General features: G+C 37.6%; 1 non-coding gene across 1 annotated transcript; it reads right to left on the bottom strand.

Moving 5' to 3' along the window:
- Nucleotides 1-3,703: 3,703 nt before the first annotated feature.
- Nucleotides 3,704-3,809, bottom strand: LOC126666449 (small nucleolar RNA R71). The gene has a single exon (XR_007637947.1). It is a non-coding gene; the product is annotated as a small nucleolar RNA R71 (small nucleolar RNA).
- Nucleotides 3,810-24,936: the final 21,127 nt, after the last annotated feature.

The following is a 24,936-nucleotide window of genomic DNA, read 5'->3' as shown; positions in this document are numbered from 1 at the left end:
TATCATTATATGTCTTCTTCTCCGATGCTAGCATATCATTATCTCGTCTCAATTTAATTTATTTTAATTTTTTTATTTTATTTCACAGACAATATTATCTTATTTGTCAATTTAAAAATAAAAAAAAATCAGTTGATATCAACATAAAGTCAACATAAAATCAACAACACTGTAACATTATAATAATTCAGCAATCAATCATCATCAATAAATCGTTATGCAGAATAAAAAAACGCAGAAACACAAGAAAAATGCAGATATAACAGAATTTTATTCCATAAAATAACAAAATTATTCTACATTACATGAAATGAGTATTAGATTCTTTAAAGATAATCTTTACACATGTTTAATGGTGAAAACAACAGTAAAACATATATAAATTACAGATCTGAAAAATGAAAAAAAAGAACTAAAAATTTCAGATCTGAAATCAAAACGATAAAAGAAAGATGGCAGCAGGACGAAGGCGGAACGGCGGAGGCAGACTGATGCGAAGAACAAATCTGAGATTTGTGTGAAAGGTGAATTGAAAGAAAAAGGAAAGAGAAATCTGAGGAGAGAGAATAATTGTGATTATGAAGATTTGTGTTATTAGAGTTCTATTTATATGGATGGTATAAAAGTAATAATTTCTCCCTTGCATGGTAGTTTTAAATTGTCAAACATGTGTTGGTATAAAAGTAAATCAAATATGATTGTTGGTTATCTGAGTAAAAAGCCCTATTGTTTATGGCCATGATTTATTAAAAGGCCCATTTGTTTTCCTTTTGAAACATAAACTTATAGCAGTAACATTTCTTTTCATTCCTCCACTATATAAACATCTTCTGCATCACGTTTCTTCCTTTTCTTAACCTAAAAAGAAATTTCTCTCGTTTTGAATCAAAACCTATCAGCCACACTCCCTTAAACAAATTTGAAACTTCATTAAACTCTATCCAAGATCCATTCGATTCAAGCTCGGTAAATATCGTATTAGTTTCGTTCATTCGACGCATTATCGTCAAATACGGTTCTTGATTTCGCATCTCATTGTTAGGCTTAAATTCGTTTGTTCTTTGACGGTTCGCATCGACTCAACGATCTCTTTGAATCTCACGTATTGGAATCGATAAAGGTATGTAAAGATTACTCCGTTCATTTCCGTTTCGTTTCGTCGTTTCTAATGTAACTTGTTGCCATTCTTTGGATTGTTTCTGCCGTTCATGTTATTAAGTTGTTACTGTCATTCTTCGTGCAAATCGTGTTCCAGAGGTTGTAGTTAAATCTTGGCTTAATTTTTAGATCGTTTCATCGCCTTTTCGATTCCGCCTTGTAAATGTGATAGGAGTATTTTACTCCTATAATTAGGGTCGATTTTACTCGGTTTTTATCACGTTTAGTAATAATTTTATACATTATTTGGCATTTTTATGTTTGATGGTGTTTGTTAATGTTTCAGTGGAAATAAGGTGAAAATCGAGTATTTAAAGCTAATTTATGGTGGATTAAGCGTTGGAGTAAAAGCGTAGCTTGCGGACGAAGGAATTAACGTCGTAAAGGAAAGGATTATGAAGTCTCGAACGAAACTTGTGCAGTAAAGAGCTGTTCCCGTTCGAAAAACACTATTCTCGAACGGGAACCATGAAGAAATGGCTTGAGTCTCGAACGAGAAAGCCATTCTCGAACGAGACCCAAGTGAAAAGATGAAGATACGTTCGAAACACATGATGGGCAAACGAGAATTTTCTCTCGGTTAAAGCTTTTTCGAACGAGAAGCCAAGGTACGTACGAGAACCATGAAGAATTCAGGCATGTCTCGAACGGGAAAGAGAGGTACGAACGAGAAAGAGTTGAAATTTGCCTACTCAGAATTGGACTTGGACTTAATCTCCTTTTACGACTCCAACCGAAACTCCTATTTCAAATTCGATTCGTCAATCGACTTAGAAGATTCCAGAGCTTCCTCCTCTATATAAAGACTTTGTAATAGACTAGTTTTAAGATATAGAATACATTAGTTTTATTTTCATTCTCTTAAAATAGCGTTTTAGCTTCTGTTTCTCAGCAGTTTATAAGTAGTTTATTATTAGTTTCTGAAAAGAACGATTGTGAAGATTTCAAGTTTAATCTAGACGATTCTTCCGAAATTGACAACTCCGGTATTTATTGTTCTAATTATGTTTAATTCTTCATCTTCTTCTTTGTTTAATTTAAGTTTAAGCATGTGTAACTAAATCCTTTGTTCGGGGATTGATATGAACACTTAGATTAGTTTTAGAATTGGATTAGGATTTATTACGTGAGTAAAATTGTGTTTTAATTACTAAGATTAATGCTTGAATTAATTTGATCACTTAGTTCATGATTTTGTGTTTAATTAACTAATTGAGAGATTGTTAATTAAATAGACATAGGTAATTAAAAACTTAAAGGAAAACGCCGTGAGAGCGGGTTGGAATTTAGGTAGTCGTTGAGTTTGCTTCATAATTACAATTTAGTTTCTTAATTCAGTTTTAATATTGTGAGAGCAAGTTAATAATTGATTAGCTAATTAGGTTGTGATTTTATTTGAATCTTTGAGGCTTGAGAGAGCGGGATTCGGTGCATTAGAATAGCTCGATTCATAATAAAATCACTAGATAAGTTTTGATCCATTCTTTTACTAGTTTATTTGGAATTATCAATCCTTGAGCTTTTTATCATTATTGTTTAAACCTCAATTTATTTGTTTAAGTTCAGATTTTTAGTTTAATTACTTGAAGTTGAATTAAGTTAGATTTTATTTATATTACATAAATCCATTTATTTTTCTACTAGCCAATTAAAGAATATTAGAACTTAGTTGTTTAATTCATTGTTCCTTGTGGGATCGATACTTGGTCTTCCAAGTTATATTACTTGCGCGATATCGTACACTTGCGATTATTTGCCAACAAGTTTTTGGCGCCGTTGCCGGGGAGCACTTGCGATTATTTGCCAACAAGTTTTTGGCGCCGTTGCCGGGGAGCAATTGCGATTAAATTAATTAAAAGTATCTTATTCTTAGATTGAGTTAGTTATTGTTATACTTTGTGATTCTTGGATTTTACGTTGGTTTTCTTGTTTGTGTTTGCGCAGGAATTTTGGTTAGTGTATGCCTAATACACGATGTGCCAAAAAACCGCTAGAACCGTTTCAGTCAGATTTGACATCCTTCGAAAGAAGTATCCGAAAAACAGCGCGGAAATCCAAAACAATGGAGGACGACCGTAACCCTCCGTTGAATCATGAGGGGATTGTTCCACCACCACCACCACATGATGGCCTAGCTCTTAATAGGCCAAACGCGAGGGTTGTCCCTCTTCCCGAAAGACGTACCTTGGGTGAATTCTTCTTACCCAACGTGGACAACGCCAACTATGGATGTTTTGCACCTCCAATCCTTGCTAACAATTTTGAAATCAAGCCGGGAACGATTCAACTACTAGAAAGTCGTTGCCAATTTTATGGATTGGAACGCGAGGATCCAAACGCTCATCTTTCAATGTTCACGGAGGTGTGCAACACATTCAAAATCCATAATGTGACGGAGGACCAAATCAAACTTCGACTTTTCCCTTTCTCTTTGAGGGATAAGGCAAGAAATTGGATTCAATCACTTCCAAGCACCTCAATCACAACATGGAAGCAATTGGCACAAGCTTTTCTCAATAAGTATTTCTCTATGGGTAAGACCGCGAGAATGACCAAGGAAATTATAGATTTCTCCAATTACATGGTGAATCTCTATACCAAGCTTGGGAACGCTTCAAAGAGCTTCAAAGAAATTGTCCGCATCATCATTTAGGGAGGGAGCATCTTGTCTCTATTTTCTATAATGGTACCAATGAGGGTACACGGGCAACGATTGATGCGGCATCGGGAGGATCACTTATGAAGAAAACTTATGATGAGGCCAATAACTTGCTAGAGGAACTCGCTACAAATAGTTGTTCTTAGTCAACCGAGCGGTTGAGGCAACCACCTCAAAAGGGAATAATGACCCTCGAGCAAACCCAAGAATTTGAAGCAATGAAAGCGAAGAATGCGACACTTCTAGCACAACTCGAGATGTACAAACAACAAGCCAATCAAAGGAATGCTCAACTTGCGGTAGTTCAAATGGGTTGCGAGACTTGTGATGGGCACGATCATTCGGGAATGGATTGCCCCGTCCTACATCAAAACTCAAATGAGCAAGTCAACTATATCAATGGGCAAAGGCAAGGCAATGACCCATATTCCAACACCTATAATCCTGGGTGGAGGAATCATCCTAACTTTTCGTGGAGGGAAAATTCGGGTCAAGCCAATGCCAACCCAAATATGGGAGGAGCAAATTTTCAAGGAGGAAACCGTGGTCCACAAAACCAAGGCAACTTCAACAACTACCGACCACAACACCCACCCGGTTTTCAAAATCGGAATACGGATGAGGGGAGCAAAATTGACAAGCTTATTGAGGAAGTTAGAACCGGTTTTAAGAACCAAGCTTCCGTCAATCACCATCTCGAGACTCAAATTTCTCAACTTGCCATCTCGCTTCAAAATAGAGCTCAAGGGGGTTTACCGTCTACAACGGAATCAAATCCAAGAGAGCAAGTCAAAGCTATTGAACTCCGAAGCGGGAAAGAACTTGATGATCCACATGCAAGTAAAGAGAAAGCGATCGATCTAACAACAGGAACAAATAAGGAGGAAGTAACCGAACTTCCATATGTTAAACCGCCACCTCCTCCTCCATTTGTGCCGAAGGTCCCTTTTCCGGGACGATTGAAGAAGACGCTGGATAACCAAAAATTCCATAAATTTCTAGAAATTTTTAAGAAACTCCAAATCAATATAAGCTTTGCGGATGCTTTGCGTGAGATGCCTCAATACGCGAAGTTCCTCAAAGAAATCATAACGAAGAAAAGGAGTTGGGACGACAAAGGCACAATTTCCCTAACGGAAAATTGTAGCTCACTCATCCTTAGTGACTTGCCCACCAAGCTTAAGGACCCAGGGAGTTTTACAATTCCATGCAAAATAGGCGATTTAAATTCAATTAATTGTCTATGTGATTTAGGGGCAAGTATCAATCTAATGCCTTTGTTTCTTTTCTGGGATATTTTTGGTGATCAAACTTTGAAGCAAACATCAATGATGGTTCAATTGGCGGACCACTCCCTAAAAAAGCCATACGGAGTGGTAGAAGATGTTCTAGTCAAAGTAGACAAATTCATCTTTCCGGTGGATTTTGTCGTACTTGACTATGCGGCGGATAAAACATGCCCTATGATTCTTGGGCGTCCTTTCATGAACACGGGGAGGGCATTGATAGATGTGCACGCCTGATAGGAGTATTTTACTCCTATTTAGAGTGTCGTTTCCGCATGCTTTTATTATGTTTTATCACCGTTTTATGGTATTCTGAATGCCTTATTACGTGTTTTAGTATTTCAGGTACTTAGGAGCATTGCGTAAGCATTTTGGTGCAAAAGTTGGAAAAGTCGACAAAAGAGATGCGAAAGCTCATTTACAAGTCTGAAAAGCCGACCCCGCTGCACTAATTGGAAAATTGGAACCAGTTAGAAGCTTCAAATGAATTTGTGTTCTTCATGAAAGTTGAAGTAGACGTCCTAAGCTTTCCAACGGTTCAAGAACCGACTCAATCGGACATTTTTACACAAAGTTATGAAATTTTGAAGATCGGAGCTCCAACCGCAAAGACAAGCTCGAATCGAGCTCACTTAGAGCTTAAGGGAGCTCGAATCGAGCTCCATCAAACTGAGTTTCAGAATGACAAGCTCGAATCGAGCTCCTCACTTAACCAAGGGAGCTCGAATCGAGCTTAGGCTTGCAAAAGGGGGAAAATCTGATTTCAAATGCAACAAGGCTTGATTTTAATTGCTTCTTTGGGCCAAACACTCTTGTAGTTGATGTTTTCATTTCCTCTTTTGTCTAGTACTATAAAAACAACATTATCTCCAAATTAAGGACAGAATTCATAGACAACATTTTACATCATTTAGTTCTCTTTGTAGTTGTCTCTTTTAGTTAGGAGTAGAATAGTTTAGGGTTTTGTGCCTCCATCTTTTCCACCATTGTTGTGGTGTTGGAGCTTTATGATTTGTGTTGAACAAGAGTTATCTATTAATACAAGTCTTTATTGTTGATTCAATTCTTCCAAGTAAGTATTTATTCAATATGATTTCCATTTTCTTAGTAGTTATTAGTGATGTTTAGCATGTTTGGTTAAACCCCCATGTTTGGGGGTTGCTATGAACTCTTAAATGTTGCTTTGAATGGATTTGTATGTATGGCTTGAATAACATGTTTTAATCATTGTTCTTAATGCTTGTTTTAGATTGATCTCCTAAAGCATGATTAGTGTTTGTTTAATGCATTGAGAGATGGTTAAATAGATAGTCATATGTGATTAGAAGTCTAAGTCATAACACCGTGAGAGCGGGTTAGGGATTAGGTAGCCGTTGAGTTGGATTAATCATTGCTTGTTGTTTAATTGATTAGGTTTAGTATCACGAGAGTGAGTTAAGCTTTAATTGGTTGCTCGATAGGTGGTTTTGTTGTTCTTTGAGGCTCGAGAGAGCGGGAACAATGCTTTAGAAACAACTCGGTTCTTGTTGAATGCCATGATGTTCATTTCCGTTTGTTGCAATGTTAATTAGCTAGTATCAACCCTCAAACACTTTAATCTTATTGTATTCAATCCTTTTATCATTTAGTTGTTGATTGTTGTTTGCTTTTATAGTTGAATAGTTGATTGCTTAAGTTTAAATTCCGTAGTTGTTAATCAAAAAACCAATCACTCGTTTGCTATCCGAATTGGAGTTCAAAATCATATTTCATTCTCATTAAACCTCTCATCCCTGTGGGTTCGACAACCCGGACTTATAGTCCACTCTATTACAAGTTGGTGAGTAAAATTGCCAACAAGTTTTGGCGCCGTTGCCGGGGATGAGGTTGCGTTTAATTGATTGAAAGTATTTTGAAATTCGGTCGAGTTAGCCTTATTTTCTGTTTTACTTTTCTTTTTGTTAGTTTGTGTTTTCGTGAATTACGCTTGGTGTTCTTGTTTGTGGTTGCGTAGAAAATCTTGGACTTCATTGGTTTACCATCAAATATTCTTTTTTGATGGAAATTATGGTCGGAAAGGAGTAATGGCTTGGAATCAAAGTTATTTGCCGTATCAAAACATTAAGTACGATTGTGATATTTGTGGGAATTTTAGTCATACCGGAGCCGAGTGTCCTACACTCTATAATTGGAATGACCATGTCAATTATGTGGGTGATCAATGGCAAGATAGTGACCCTTATTCCGACATGTATGATCCGGGGTGGCACAACCCTCCGAACTATGGTTTGAGCAACAATTGGGAGAGCTTCAATGAAAACTTGAATTTCGATTCAAGCTATCACCCATTTCAAAACCAATGGGACCTCAATTCCAATTTTGGCAATGAACCACAACAATCACATGGTTTTCAACAAGATGAAATGTTTGATGAATCTAGCAAAATCGACAAGATCATGGAGTTGTTAGATAGAATGGAGGTACATCATGAAATTCAATCTACACATCTTCATAACCTAGAGATACAAGTTGCTCGGTTAGCTAGTGATTTGCAAGAGACAAACCAAGAAGGATTACTAGCCGCAATTGAAGCTACTCCAACACAACACGTTATGGCCATAGATTTGAAAGATGATGGTGCTTTAGTAGAACATCCTCACACAATGGTTCACATAGAGATCGAAAGAGAAAAGTGTGAGGATGTTGAACTTGAAGCTCCAATTTCCAAGCCACTTACTTGTCCCAAGAGCTTAATTGATGAAAGTGGGGAGAAATTTGGTATTACGGTACTCTACGAGGAATTCAACAAATCCTTTGATTATAAAGATCCATTCTTAGAGGGGTTTGATTCCGAGTATGACGGAAATAATACCAAGTATATGAAGATGCTCCATACTCCTCATGTTCATTATTTTAGAGTACAAGCATACTTCATATCACACGAGCTTTATTTGAAAGAGCCAACACGAAAAAAAAGGGAGAAGATGCTACCAAGACGACTTCCACATGTTAGGTTGTATTTTTAACAACCTTACGCGAAGAGTCTAGCTTTGGACTCCAACTAAAGCGCACTCGGGAGGCAATCCCGAGAGGTTTGATTTCTTTTCATGTCATTTATCTTTTGTTATTTATTTTTAGTGTTTCATTTAGGTTATTTTGCGTTGATTGAAAAAGATTTGATTCTCTAACCCAAACTCATACAATTTTCATATATGTTTAATTCTTAGCATTGAGGACATTGCATCGAAATGTGTGAGGAGGGTTGGAAAATTGAATGTAGTTGCGTAGGATTGTTTGTTTTTAATGTTGTTTTCCTTTGTTTATTTGTAGTTTGTTTGTGTGCTTTTGATGTTTTCTTAGGAGAATTTTGGTCAAATCTTGAGCATACCCCTTAGCTTAATTTTGTAGCATGTTAACTAAGTTGATCAAGTACTTGCATTATATCAAATGTCATGTTCTAATTAATGAATAGTTGAATGGTGCTTCTTGTTTTAACAATTGTTGTTGATGCTTGCTTAGTGAAATGCCAATTATATGACATAGGTTGATAAGATTAGGGTGAAGTCACTTGTTAGCAACTTTTGACCCTAAATGCATGATCAATGAGCTTGATGCGGAAATATGGTGTGTATGTAGTAAAATTGTTGAATCCTAGGAAATTGGGCATACGTGGCATGATTGTTGTAGTTCTAGCATTGGTAAAAACACACCTAATTCTTGAATTTTCGAGCCTATATTTTTTGTTGTGTTTTGCATGTTTTAGTCCTAGAATTTGCTCCTATGTCCGGGCAAGATTGCATTGTTGAGTTTTTTTTGGCAATTAGGTGATAATGGCAATTAGGATTACACACTTCTTCAACCCACTCAAAAAGCCTACCCTTTTACCTTTAGATAATACAATTTGAGCCTTCACCAAAGTTTTTGTTTTAAACCACAATTTTCACACAAATCAACCTTTTTAAAATTTACCTCTTAAAAATCCCAAAATTTGACTTGATTAACTCACATAAAAATAGATGAAAACTCTAGCTTGATGAATCAATGGAGTTGTGAACTTAAGCTTACAAGAAGAAATGCCTTAGAAAAGAAAAACAAGAAAAAGAAAACAAAAGAAAAAGAGAAAAATTGAAGAAAAGAAAAGAAGGAAAAAGAATAAATAAAGGCATGAAAAAAGCTCTCATTTGTTAAAAAGTTCACTTGTATGTAAATTTCCAAGCTAGACCAAGTAAAAAAGAGTGTATTTGTTATTCAAGTCAAGGTTTTAGCCAAATCTATCTTTTTACCAACCCATAACCCTTAGCCCCGTTACAACCCTTAAAAGTCCATTTGATAATTGCCGGAAACCGAACTAAGTAGTGGAGTCCGGAATTTGAGCAAGCCTATGGTGACTATTGCATGTGTTCTTTGTACACCCTTTGTTATCTTGAGCGAGTGAAATCTAGTGAGGTATACGCCATTGCTCGAAGTAGAACATTTATGTCATGTTGTGCCCAACGTATCTTGAATCCGATTTGTATACACGTCCCGTATAAGATAGCGAGTTGTATTGTTGAATGGGTTGATAAACATCTTTCCGTGATTGTAATCTTGATAATATCAACTTATGTCATTGACATTGAATTTCTCACTTGTTTGCATCACCCTTAGTTGTTAGGTCGGGAATCATTCATTAGGTTATTCATTAGTTGGAATATTGTGTGCGACATATATGCGGGTTTGAGGTTATTAGCTAGCATGCGTCCCCGAGTAAGATTCATTTCTTGCTTGAGGACAAGCAAGGGTTTGTGTGAGGAGGTTTGATAGGAGTATTTTACTCCTATTTAGAGTGTCGTTTCCGCATGCTTTTATTATGTTTTATCACCGTTTTATGGTATTCTGAATGCCTTATTACGTGTTTTAGTATTTCAGGTACTTAGGAGCATTGCGTAAGCATTTTGGTGCAAAAGTTAAAAAAGTCGACAAAAGAGATGCGAAAGCTCATTTACAAGTCTGAAAAGCCGACCCCGCTGCACTAATTGGAAAATTGGAACCAGTTAGAAGCTTCAAATGAATTTGTGTTCTTCATGAAAGTTGAAGTAGACGTCCTAAGCTTTCCAACGGTTCAAGAACCGACTCAATCGGACATTTTTACACAAAGTTATGAAATTTTGAAGATCGGAGCTCCAACCGCAAAGACAAGCTCGAATCGAGCTCACTTAGAGCTTAAGGGAGCTCGAATCGAGCTCCATCAAACTGAGTTTCAGAATGACAAGCTCGAATCGAGCTCCTCACTTAACCAAGGGAGCTCGAATCGAGCTTAGGCTTGCAAAAGGGGGAAAATCTGATTTCAAATGCAACAAGGCTTGATTTTAATTGCTTCTTTGGGCCAAACACTCTTGTAGTTGATGTTTTCATTTCCTCTTTTGTCTAGTACTATAAAAACAACATTATCTCCAAATTAAGGACAGAATTCATAGACAACATTTTACATCATTTAGTTCTCTTTGTAGTTGTCTCTTTTAGTTAGGAGTAGAATAGTTTAGGGTTTTGTGCCTCCATCTTTTCCACCATTGTTGTGGTGTTGGAGCTTTATGATTTGTGTTGAACAAGAGTTATCTATTAATACAAGTCTTTATTGTTGATTCAATTCTTCCAAGTAAGTATTTATTCAATATGATTTCCATTTGCTTAGTAGTTATTAGTGATGTTTAGCATGTTTGGTTAAACCCCCATGTTTGGGGGTTGCTATGAACTCTTAAATGTTGCTTTGAATGGATTTGTATGTATGGCTTGAATAACATGTTTTAATCATTGTTCTTAATGCTTGTTTTAGATTGATCTCCTAAAGCATGATTAGTGTTTGTTTAATGCATTGAGAGATGGTTAAATAGATAGTCATATGTGATTAGAAGTCTAAGTCATAACACCGTGAGAGCGGGTTAGGGATTAGGTAGCCGTTGAGTTGGATTAATCATTGCTTGTTGTTTAATTGATTAGGTTTAGTATCACGAGAGTGAGTTAAGCTTTAATTGGTTGCTCGATAGGTGGTTTTGTTGTTCTTTGAGGCTCGAGAGAGCGGGAACAATGCTTTAGAAACAACTCGGTTCTTGTTGAATGCCATGATGTTCATTTCCGTTTGTTGCAATGTTAATTAGCTAGTATCAACCCTCAAACACTTTAATCTTATTGTATTCAATCCTTTTATCATTTAGTTGTTGATTGTTGTTTGCTTTTATAGTTGAATAGTTGATTGCTTAAGTTTAAATTCCGTAGTTGTTAATCAAAAAACCAATCACTCGTTTGCTATCCGAATTGGAGTTCAAAATCATATTTCATTCTCATTAAACCTCTCATCCCTGTGGGTTCGACAACCCGGACTTATAGTCCACTCTATTACAAGTTGGTGAGTAAAATTGCCAACAACGCCGGACAACTCACTTTGCGTATCGATGATGACAAAGTAGAGTTTGATATGAAAAGGATTATGCGCAACACTTTTGAGGAGGTGGAATGCATGAAACTGGATATGATTGATGGAATCGTGGAAGAACTTTTTCCGGTTTCAAAAGTCATATTCCACTCCGAGGAGACACAAGAAACTTCCGGGGAAGAATATTCCAAAGAAGATGAGCCGAAAGCCGAAAATTTGATTAGAAGAGAGAGCGTGACACCACCTTCTTCTATCTCTCCACCAAAGGTTGAGCTTAAAACGTTTCCATCTCACTTACGGTATGCGTTTTTGGGTGACAACATGACACTTCCCATCATCATCTCAAACAACTTGTCAGAAACACAAGAAGCAAGAGTTGTCAAAGTGGTGAAGCAACATATATTGGCAATCGGTTGGCAAATTTCGGACATCCGAGGAATTAGTCCCTCGGTGGTCATGCACAAGATCCACCTAGAAAATGAGTCAAGAGCATCTGCTCAAAGACAACGGCGTTTGAATCCAAATATGAAGGAGGTCGTGCACAAAGAGATAGTAAAACTTCTCGACGCCGGAATTATATACCCCATATCCGATAGTGCGTGGGTTAGTCCCATTCAATGCGTTCCAAAGAAAGGGGGGATGACGGTGATTGAGAATGAGAAGGGTGAGCAAATTTCCACTAGGACGGTAACGGGATGACGTGTTTGTATTGACTACCGCAAGTTGAATACGGAGACGAGGAAGGACCATTTTCCATTACCATTTATCGATCAAATGTTGGAGCGGGTAGCGGGCCACGCTTATTATTGTTTTCTCGATGGATATTCCGGGTACAATCAAATTCTTATCTTCCCGGATGACCAAGAGAAAACAACTTTTACATGTCCTTATGGAACGTTTGCTTATCGGAGGATGCCGTTTGGTCTTTGTAATGCACCGGCAACATTTCAACGATGTATGACTTCCATCTTCGCCGATATGATTGAAGATATTATGGAGGTCTTCATGGATGATTTTTCGGTATTCGGGGACTCATTTGAGATGTGCTTAAATAATCTTGAACGAGTGTTGGCCCGGTGTGAAGAGACCAATCTAGTCTTGAATTGGGAGAAGTGCCATTTCATGGTAGAGGAGGGAATTGTCTTGGGACATAAAATCTCCAAGGACGGCATTGAAGTAGATAGAGCAAAAACGGAAATCATCGAGAAATTACCACCACCAACTACCGTAAAAGGAGTTCGTGCCTTCTTAGGGCACGCCGGGTTTTATCGACGATTCATCAAAAATTTCTCTTCCATTGCTCGTCCTTTAACTAATTTGCTTGTTAAAGATATTCCTTATGAATTTACTAATGATTGCCTTGTTGCTTCTTCTAGGTTGAAGGAAGCCCTTATCTCGGCCCCAATTATCTCATCACCCGATTGGACTCTTCCTTTCGAACTCATGTGTGATGCAAGCGATATAGCACTTGGGTGCATATTGGGGCAACGGAAGGAGAAAAAGCTTCATGTTATATACTATGCAAGCCGAACATTGGCGGGTGCTCAACTCAATTACACCACCACCGAAAAAGAGATGCTTGCGGTGGTGTTCGCATTGGATAAATTTCGGTCGTACTTACTTTGCTCTAAGGTTATCATCTATACGGACCATGCGGCCCTTCGATACCTTTTTGCAAAGTAAGATGCTAAACCGAGACTAATACGATGGGTGCTTCTTATGCAAGAGTTTGACATCGAAATTCGCGACAAGAAAGGAACGGAGAACGTCGTCGCCGACCACTTGTCAAAGTTAGAAATTCCAGAACCAATTATAAGTGGCGTAGAGATTAATGAAACATTTCCGGATGAGATGTTGATGGTACTTTCGGAAGTAGAAACGCCATGGTATGCGGATATCGCAAACTATCTATCTTCCGAAATAATGCCACCGGACTTGACCTACCACCAAAGGAAGAAGTTCTTGAGCGATGCTAAACGGTTTCTATGGGAGGAACCGTACCTCTTCAAGGTGTGTGGAGATGGGATTTTGAGGAGATGTGTCCCACTACAAGAGATGATGCCTATACTTAGTCAATGCCATTCGTCGGACTATGCGGGTCACTATGGTACATCAAGGACCGCCGCTCGTGTGCTAGAGTGCGGATTCTTTTGGCCTACGCTATTTCGCGATGCAAAAGACTTTGTTAGTCATTGCGATCGATGCCAAAGAGTGGGGAACATATCTAAGAGAGATGAGATGCCGCTTACCAACATTCAAGAGGTGGAACTTTTCGATGTGTGGGGAATAGACTTCATGGGTCCATTTCCTATGTCGTTTGGAAAACAATACATATTGGTGTGCGTAGATTACGTTTCAAAATGGGTAGAGGCAGAAGCATTACCCACTAACGATGCCAAAGTAGTGTTGGATTTTCTCAAACGTTTGATGAATCGATACGGGACTCCTAGAGCAATAATAAGCGACGGTGGATCTCACTTTTGCAATAGGCAATTCGATGCCTTGATGCGGAAGTATAAAGTCTATCATCGGGTCGCTACTCCGTACCATCCTCAAACAAGCGGGCAAGTTGAAGTTTCTAACCGTGAGCTAAAAAGAATTCTAGAGAAAACGGTTAATAACACAAGGAAAGATTGGTCACTAAAACTAGATGATGCATTATGGGCATATCGTACGGCTTTTAAAACGCCCCTCGGAATGTCTCCATATCGTATTGTTTTTGGGAAAGCATGCCATCTTCCGGTGGAACTTGAACATAGAGCATATTGGGCCATTAAAAAGCTCAATTTTGACCTTAAAGCGGCGAGGGAGAAACGTATGCTTCAACTCAATGAGTTGGACGAATTTCGGTTAAATGCCTACGAAAACGCCAAACTTTACAAGGAAAAGACGAAACGATGGCACGACGCGCACATCGTTCCTAAAACTTTTTCGGAAGGATCTTTTGTCTTGCTCTACAACTCACGCCTCAAATTATTTCCCGGGAAATTGAAGTCTCGTTGGAGCGGTCCCTTCAAAATTCGAAGTGTGGCAAATCATGGAGCTTTGGAATTAGAGAATGCTAGTGGTGAGGTCTTCAAAGTAAATGGACAACGGTGCAAACCGTATCTTGGACCTTTGACGGATCAAGTGGTGGAACAAATCATGTTCACCACTCCTCCATAAATTCCGGGCCGCAGTCTAGCTTTTGACCAAAAATAAAGCGCACTCGGGAGGCAATCCCGAGAGGTTCGTGTTTTTATTTTATTTTATTGTTTTGCTTATTTATTTTTAATTTTTAATTTTGTTTCTTTATATTTTGTTTTCATTTAATTCTGGGGTGAGTTTTTGTTTTTGATAGTACAGATATTTTAATGGGTTTAGCAAGTTTCAGAAGAGTTTCCAAATGATATTTGAGCCATTTTGCCTTGGTCTCGTTCGAAATTCCTAAATTTCAAACGAGACCCTTGCAAAATAGCTTAAATATTTCTCAGGTATTAGTTTCTCGTTCGAAAAAGTAAAGGTTTCGAACGAGAAACACAAATTTCCTCTTGGTCTCGTTCGAGAATCACATTCTCGTTCGAGACCAAGGGAAATTTTCAGAGCCAAAAGCTCTCGGTTATGTTTTTTTCGAACAAGAATGGGATTCTCGTTCGTACCCAGGCAATTTTGCCTATTTCCCGTTCGGGAAAATGCTTTCCCGTTCGAGAACCAAGGCAATTTTGCCTGGGTTCGATCAGATTACGAACGAGAAAATTTTAGCATAAATAAACCTGATTAGAAATTTTGTTTTCCCGTTTGAAAAACCATTTTCCCGTTCGGGAAACCATCAAAAATAGTGGGAAATTTGAATTTTTTATTTAAAACTTTTGAATTAAAGTGTGGTAAATTTCTTGGGACTTGTGTTTCTTTTGAAACTTGTGTTTCTTTGAGATTTGTGCTTTGAAAAAATTTGAATTTTTCACTTGAATTGATGACTTGGCAAATCCAAACCATTCATTGGTGCTTCAATTTCACTTGGATTGATTACATGGTTTCAATCTAAACCGTTAAATCAATTCAAAGTTATTAAATGGAAAGTTTGAATTTAGTGGTGGGAAATCTTGAGATTTGTTATATTTTCCTTATAAATACCTTGCATTATTCTACTTTTTATTTCACAACAAATTCTTCTTCCAATACTTTTCTTTTCTTACCCTCTCAATTTTTTTTAGATATATTCTCATTCCGCAATCATGGTGCGAAGCAAGAATGCCGAAAATCAACCAATCCGCCGTTCAAGCACAAGAAATCAAGAAGCGGCTATTCCATCTTTACCGGCCGTCGGAAGAAGCCGCTCAAAATCAACCGCTCCCTCCACCTCTAGGGTTAACACCTCGGCGATCTTGACATCTCGATATCAAGCACCTTTCCAAATCCATACGGAGGAGGAAGGTGACTTATATTTGAGTATTAAGGAGCGGGATATTGCGGTGCCATTTGAAATTGATTTTGATGATATGGAGCGTCTCGGTATTAAAGATGAAATTGAGCGGTACTTAGACATCTTGGGTCTAACGGCATTGGCCAAGGTAAGTCACCACTCTTACGATGAGATGACTCTTGAGTTCTTTTCTACTCTTCAACCGGTTCGCGGTTCTCCTACTTCCATTACTTTCCGCATCAACAACACTAGTCATACTCTTAGTGTTGAAGATTTAGTGGAACTTTTTGGAATGTGGGGAACGGGATTGGTTAATTGGGCTCAAGAGTTCGATCAAGTGGCTATTTGGAGGGAATTGACGGATCGGGACGACTACAAGTCCAAGGTGTCCAAGATGAACGAAGTCAAAGACATCAACATTGTGGTGTTCTTGAAATGGTTTGGGCACTCTTTTGGCGGGCGTAATGAGTACTCCAAGGTGGCGAAGAGTGATCTTTTGGCATTGAATGCCATTTTACATCCGGAGATTGTCGCCTACCAAGTCAACACGGCTTATCGTCTTTTGAAGCGATTACGGGCGGTTCCACAAGAATTGTCGAAAATTGGCTATGGATGGTTTGTTCGTGCATTGGCCGAGAAGTACAATTGTATGCCCACGGCATCTACCTTGGCAACTTTCGAGTCCACTCCGGCACGAGTAATAAATATTAACCATTTAGATGTGGCCGGATATGTGAAGAGGGAGAGAATTATTCCCTATAATAGAAGGGTGCGATTGTTGACGAGGGCCGAAAGAGAAGCGGCGGCACAAGAAGAGAGAGCGGAAGAAGAAGGAGGAGACGTGGAAGGAAGAGTAGGAAGACGAGCGGGGAAGGAACCCGCGGGAACTTCTCAAGCCGGAGAGGCGGCTAATATTTCCGGGTTTGATCAACGGTTTTCTGAGTTGGTTGAACAAAACCGGACCGGATGGGAGCAAAACCGGGTTGGTTGGGAAACTAACCAAAAACTACTTGAAGATATCCGACGTGAACAACATGTTGGTCTTGCACAACTTCAATGGAGGCAAGATCGAATGCGGGCACGGCTTAATCGGCAAGAGGATTTTCTTCGGGGTTATTTTAATGCCGCCGGCGGAGAGCGTTATCCATCACCGGAACCATCACCGGATCCACCGGCCTTTGACTAGAGCGAGATTTGTTTTTCTAAACCCAAACTCCTTTAATTTTCTGTTTTTATTTTTCTTATTTCTTAGCTTTGGAGACATAGCTAGAAATAGTGTGAGGAGGGGGGAAGAAAATTATCTTTCGTTTGGGTTATTTTTGGTGATTTATCTTTATTTTCAGCTTTATTTTATTTTTATTAGGATGTTGAAGTAGTTTATTTTCAGTTTTTCTTTTTATCTTTAGTAAATTGTATTAGGGTAATTAATGCAGTTTATTTTCAAAGGCTTGTATCGCGTTAAATCTTTGTCTTTTAAATTATGAAAGTGTTAGTTGATTTGGTGTGTATCTTAATTAATTTGTGAATCTTAGATTTCCCCGAATCGATGAATGTATGAACGCGACTTCTTAATTCGACAATTGATAAGTGATGCTTGCTTAATGACTTAATAATTCGTTGACATAATCCGATGAAATAAGGGTGAATTCAAAATTTAGACTTGTTCAAATCGTTGAAACATAATTGAATAACTTGATGCGGATTCATGACATGTCGATTGTTTATTTTTATAATCGTTTTTAAATTTTTGACATAAGTAGCATAATTTTTGTAGGAATTGAGTTTATGGCATAACACTACACACTTTTTGAGAGTTTTGAGCTTAATTTCCTTGTTGTGAGTGTTGATTTCGTGTTTTATTCCTAGAACTTGCTCGGTGTCCGTTTAAAGTTACACGATTGAGTTTTCAACAATTAGATGATTATGGCAATTAGGTATAACTTTTCGTTTAGACCACTTAAATAGACTACCCTTTATCCCTTAGATTACACCAATTTGAGCCTTAAACCTTTTTATTGTTTTTACCATATTTTACCTTTTACCGTTCTATGTTTTACCTCTTTTGTTTACCTTATCGACTTTATATATTATTTACTATGACTATGATGAATATAGGTGATTAATAACTCAAGATTAGTGAAAAGAGAAAGTGAACTACATTGTGCTTAAAAGATAAAGTTACGCCTTGAGAAATAAAAAAAATAAAAAGAAAAAAAGAAGGGCTGAAAAGAAAAAAAAAGAGATAGAAATTTGCAAGCAAAAGCTCAAAAGAAGAAAAAAATTCTGAGATTGCAAAAAGCAAGCGTAATTCAAAAAGGAAAAAGAAAGTTATGAGTTCATGTAAACACAAAAACGGAGTTAGATCAACCTAGAAGTTAATAGTAGTAATAAATAGTGTATTAAGTTGGTAATTAGCCTTTGTTTAACCTTTCTACTTACCCTTTACCTTAGCCACATTACAACCCCATAAAAGACCATATGATTTTTGTTGATTACCAAATCAAGTAGCGGAGTCCGGGACTATGAGCAAGCTTATGGTGAATATTCATGTTTTCAATTGTGAGTTTTCTTTGATATATACCCTACTAGTTGAAATATTTATGCCATTAGCTTAGTTTTTGCTAAATTGTGCTATGATTTGCCTAAGTGAGAAATTGATTATTTTCCATGTCCCGCAAGTGATAGTGAAACTTGAAGTGTGATTCAATTTGACCTTGTACTAATGAGTTAGTAATCTTTGTTATATTGAATTATGTCATAAATTATTATTGTTATTTGATTGCATCATTATTTAGTTGTCGGGTTTAGAAGTTTTGATTGTTCATATTGTTCATAGGTTGGGGGATTTCTTTGATTGATTTATTGTTAAGTTATATGCTAAGGATTTCTAACATATTTTGTAGAGTAAGATTTATTTCTTGCTTGAGGACAAGCAAAGGTTAAGTGTGAGGAGGTTTGATAGGAGTATTTTACTCCTATAATTAGGGTCGATTTTACTCGGTTTTTATCACGTTTAGTAATAATTTTATACATTATTTGGCATTTTTATGTTTGATGGTGTTTGTTAATGTTTCAGTGGAAATAAGGTGAAAATCGAGTATTTAAAGCTAATTTATGGTGGATTAAGCGTTGGAGTAAAAGCGTAGCTTGCGGACGAAGGAATTAACGTCGTAAAGGAAAGGATTATGAAGTCTCGAACGAAACTTGTGCAGTAAAGAGCTGTTCCCGTTCGAAAAACACTATTCTCGAACGGGAACCATGAAGAAATGGCTTGAGTCTCGAACGAGAAAGCCATTCTCGAACGAGACCCAAGTGAAAAGATGAAGATACGTTCGAAACACATGATGGGCAAACGAGAATTTTCTCTCGGTTAAAGCTTTTTTGAACGAGAAGCCAAGGTACGTACGAGAACCATGAAAAATTCAGGCATGTCTCGAACGGGAAAGAGAGGTACGAACGAGAAAGAGTTGAAATTTGCCTAATCAGAATTGGACTTGGACTTAATCTCCTTTTACGACTCCAACCGAAACTCCTATTTCAAATTCGATTCGTCAATCGACTTAGAAGATTCCAGAGCTTCCTCCTCTATATAAAGACTTTGTAATAGACTAGTTTTAAGATATAGAATACATTAGTTTTATTTTCATTCTCTTAAAATAGCGTTTTAGCTTCTGTTTCTCAGCAGTTTATAAGTAGTTTATTATTAGTTTCTGAAAAGAACGATTGTGAAGATTTCAAGTTTAATCTAGACGATTCTTCCGAAATTGACAACTCCGGTATTTATTGTTCTAATTATGTTTAATTCTTCATCTTCTTCTTTGTTTAATTTAAGCTTAAGCATGTGTAACTAAATCCTTTGTTCGGGGATTGATATGAACACTTAGATTAGTTTTAGAATTGGATTAGGATTTATTACGTGAGTAAAATTGTGTTTTAATTACTAAGATTAATGCTTGAATTAATTTGATCACTTAGTTCATGATTTTGTGTTTAATTAACTAATTGAGAGATTGTTAATTAAATAGACATAGGTAATTAAAAACTTAAAGGAAAACGCCGTGAGAGCGGGTTGGAATTTAGGTAGTCGTTGAGTTTGCTTCATAATTACAATTTAGTTTCTTAATTCAGTTTTAATATTGTGAGAGCAAGTTAATAATTGATTAGCTAATTAGGTTGTGATTTTATTTGAATCTTTGAGGCTTGAGAGAGCGGGATTCGGTGCATTAGAATAGCTCGATTCATAATAAAATCACTAGATAAGTTTTGATCCATTCTTTTACTAGTTTATTTGGAATTATCAATCCTTGAGCTTTTTATCATTATTGTTTAAACCTCAATTTATTTGTTTAAGTTCAGATTTTTAGTTTAATTACTTGAAGTTGAATTAAGTTAGATTTTATTTATATTACATAAATCCATTTATTTTTCTACTAGCCAATTAAAGAATATTAGAACTTAGTTGTTTAATTCATTGTTCCTTGTGGGATCGATACTTGGTATTCCAAGTTATATTACTTGCGCGATATCGTACACTTGCGATTATTTGCCAACAAAATGTTATATCGATGCCATGTTCTTGAGTCTTGCTGAATGTTGGCTGCCGTGACTACAACTCTTGGTGGCTTGTTTGATTCCTCTATGATTAGGGTTAAATGGTTTGATTTGTAATGACAGTAGGTTATGACTTGAAATTGTTATTGTTAGTTTGAGAATGATAGGTTTATAATAATTAGCTGCTGTAATTGTTGGAACAAAGATGGAGGGAATGGTTCTTTTGAAATTTGTTATCAAATTAATGGCTCTGTGTTGGTTTTCATTCATAAAGGGAGAAGATGGCTAATTGGCCAAAATGGTCATTGAAGATGTTAGTTTAAATCAATTGAATCATAGTTGTTTGTTTTTAACTTTTAATTTTTGTTTCAATTTTAAATAGACAATTTAAGTACGTTAAACATTTTATAACTTAAATTAATATAATTACTCGGGTAATTATATTTATTTTTAATGGAAATGTCAATTTGCCTAATTTGTAGTTTAGCCCCTAAAATTTTCTAAAAACTTATTTAAGTTAAGTTTTTATCAATAGGATAACTTTTGGACTTTTACGTGATTTATAATTTAGTAAATTGAAAATTAGTAATTAAATTTGATTTCGAAAATCAAATTGGCTGAAGTACAGTTTAGTCTCTAAACTTTATTAAACTTAAAATGGATATGTTTTGATTGTAACTTGGGTTACATGGATTTGAAGATATTGAATTTTATTTTTTTTAAATGGACAATTATTTTATTAAGTATTTTAATTTATAAACTCGGGTTTATAAATTTAATAAATTTTTAGTTTGGGTTAGACTGTGGTTGCCCAGCAAGTAGGAAGAAGTTTGGTAGTTTTTAATAACTCGGTTGACTCACTGATATTGATTCTGACTTGGGTTTATTTAAATTATTTTACGAATCATTCTAAATATGTTTATATGATTTGTACTCTATAACTTGGGTTATTTTTGGAATGCATTTAATATAAGTGTTTATTAAATGTGGCTTGGTATTGTGCTGTGCTAGTCCTATGTAGTGTCTAGTATTCTTTAGAGTTAGGTCTGATTTTAATTATGATTTTAATATTTTATTTAGACTCGTCGACTGTTCGTACTTCAGAGGCGAACCACAGTTAGGTGCTTGTCAGGATCACGTGGATTTAGTTAGCAGTGAGTTTATATCTCTATTTACCTCTTTATTAAGCAAATGTTATATGTATACACACACACACACACACACACACACATATATATATATATATATATATATATATATATATATATATATATATATATATATATATATATATATATATATATATGAGCACCTTTTGAACTGTTTTTTGGCATTGTGGATTGGATTTGGAACGTGCTACTCGATGGGCATCATCGGGACTGCGTGCCCACCGGTAATGATTATGGTATTGAGGTAGGTTTGAGATGCGTCTCACCTTAGTGAGGGCACCGGTGGAAGATACGTCTCCTGGGCTCACTATTTATTAAGTGATAGTCGGGGATCGGTTATTGAGATACGTCTCACCAATACGACAATGAATTTAGAATTGTGGTTTAGGGTTTCATTGAAAATCCATAATGAAAATGTTTTATTAAACGTTTTAAAGGTATTCAACTTAATAAATGTAAATGGTTATATAAACTCTACTCAGTAAATCTGACCCCGTTGTTTTCCCAAATTTTCCAGGTTTATGATTTGAGCATTGGTCGATCTCCGTTAATTCATTTTCGGAGGTTTTTATTTTATTTTCAGAATAAAAGAGTCAAACTATTTTAAACTCTTAGACTGCAGTAGTAGTATCAGTTTATTTATGTTATAGTCTACGTTTACATTTTAGATTATTGTTTGTTGGATTGGTCCGACTATTATTTTATCAGTTTTGGCATGATTACATTGTTTATGGTATCATATATTAATCGCCATGCTGTTGGAGTTTAAATTTAAATTAAGTATGCTTTTAATATATGTTGCTTATATGTACTGCTAGAATAGGTTGGAGTCTTGGTTGCCCCCGAGCATGTGGTTTTATTCAGGTACATTGTTGTTTATGATATTTATCTGTTATCCGCAAGGCTTGCTACGAGTTTTGGTACAACCATACCCATACCCTAGCACCGGTCACGATTCATGAAAATGGTTCGTGACAAACTTGGTATCAGAGCTTTGGTTTCAAACCAAGGCCTTTTAGTTGTTAATTGTTTAACTGTTTGGGCATGTTAAGTGATTAAATTGTTTTAGGAACTACTGCGGAATTAGGATTTGAGTCTTGTCCTTGAAACGTCATATTTTGTTTTCAAAACTTTATCGCTACTCCTATAGGAATGTCGTGAGTCAGTCCTGTGAATTTATTTGCTTTACTGCTTATTATATGGTTGTTTTCACTTGGGTGATTACTTGTTGGCTGATTCGCCATGTTCTGATTATATGGTTAAAAAATTTGTTTGTATTAAGGATTTTTGTTTAATTCTTAGGAATGAATACTCGTACTCGCGCTGCGGCTCAGCAAAATGCTGAGGCTGATGATGCAATCTCTATGGAGGTGGACCAGAATGAACCAGAGGTTCAAGCTGGTAGAGGACTAGCAGGCAGAGGCCCGGCTGGTCGAGGTCGAGGTGGCCGAGGTCAAGCTGGCAGAGGTAGAGGCAGAGGCTTAAGACGCGGTGCTGCAGGGGGTGCTCAAGCACCAGGTGGGGGCACAACCTGAGTTGGACGACTTTGACTTCAACACATTTTTGGCTGGAGTTGCTGCCTTACAACTCAACCAGGTTCAACTGCAAGCGGGACAGTTTGCTATGCAGGATCAATATGCGGTTTTGGGTCAGATAGTTCAGCAGCAGCAACCACGGGCTGGTGGTGCAGCAGTGGGTGGTGTTGGAACCACTGACAGGGATCTGGTATTGGCTTACATGATGCTGAAGCCAACTGAGTTTGACGGTTCTGAAGACGCACTGGATTTTATCGAGGAGGTTGAGCAGAATGCTCGGCGACTACAGGCTACTGAGCATTAGACCGTCGTTCTAGTCGAGATGTCTATGAAGGATTCAGCTAGGGACTGGTTTCGTAGATCTGTTCATGCTGACATGGCTACCATCTCTTGGGCTCAATTTGTGGAGAGGTTCAGAGCATTCTTCTTGCCGTTCTCAATGACAGAGGGTCACATAGACAGGTTGCTTACGCTTACTATGGATGATAGGTCAGTATCCGAGTACATGACGGAGTTCGTGAGGCTGGATCGGTTCGCTCCAGATTTGCAAGCAGATCCACAAAGAGTGAACGACAGGTACGTAAAGGCTTAGGGCGCGCTTTTGTGAGTTTGCTGACTGAGACACGCAGAGATTTTACAAACGTAGTGGACAGTGCTCGTCGTCCGGAGAGCTCATTGTTGCAGTTTGGGAAGATTTCTTGTTCTTCTCAGACTAAAAAGTCTTTTGGCCCTGGACAGCAGAGTGGCGGTGGTAGCTACCAATCGACACCTTCTCAGTACAAGAACAAGAAGAGGGGTGTCAAGAAGAGTTATCAGCCTTACACCTACAGTTCAGGCAACAGCGGTAGCAGCCGCAGTTTTGGGCGCGGTAGTAGTGGAGGTGCTAGTTTTCCTTTCTGCCAGAATTGCAGACGTCGACATCTAGGCGAGTGTCGTTTAGCACCAGGGGTTTGTTTTACTTGTGGCCATCCGGGTCACTTTGCGAGAGAGTGTCAGGCATCTGGGCAGCAAATGTCGGCAGCTAGTGTTGCTCAGCTATTCTATTAGAGTCAGAAACCAGCGTTCTCTGCACCGGCAGGGTTTTCTCAACCTGCCGCTTCTTTTGGTGGCCAGCGGGGCCGAGGTTCTAGAGGGCGTGGTTTTGGAGGCCGTGGCAACGGTAGAGGTTCTAGCAGCTATGGTAATGGACAGAGTTCTCAGCAGTAGAGTCAGGGTCAGGCCAGAGTTTTCGCCTTGACTCCTCAGAATGCTCTCGCATCTAACGCAGTGGTGCAAGGTATTATTCAGATTGCCTTTGTAGATGTTTTAGTTTTATTTGATGCGGGTGCAACCCATTCTTTTGTGTCTACATGTTTTGCTGCTAAGTTGGTATAACACCAACAAGTCTGTGTGAACCTTTATCTGTTTCTATTCCCTTGTCTGACTGTGTGGTGGTGGACGTTGTGTATCCATCGTGTTCCTTGGTTATCCATGGAAGAGACTTGCGTGCTAATTCAGTTGTTTTGGATGTTCTTTCATTTGACATGATTTTGGGGATGGATTGGCTGGCACGCCATTATGCTTCGATCGAATGTCGAGGGAAGTCGGTTGAGTTTCGGATTCCAGGTGATCTACCCTTTTCTTTTCAAGGGAAGAAGGCGGAAACACCTAAGAATCTAATTTCTGCGATCAAGGCAAAGCGGATGATGAGTAAGGGTTGTCAAGCTTTCTTAGGTGTGGTTCGAGATGTGGATGATGAGGTGGGCAGTGTGAGTACTGTCCCTATAGTGAATGAGTTCACTGACGTTT

Source organism: Mercurialis annua, linkage group LG1-X (assembly GCF_937616625.2).
Source record: "Mercurialis annua linkage group LG1-X, ddMerAnnu1.2, whole genome shotgun sequence".
NCBI lineage: Eukaryota > Viridiplantae > Streptophyta > Magnoliopsida > Malpighiales > Euphorbiaceae > Mercurialis > Mercurialis annua.
The sequence above is the reverse complement of the archived record's forward strand: the minus strand, read 5'-3'. Positions and strand labels throughout refer to the sequence as shown.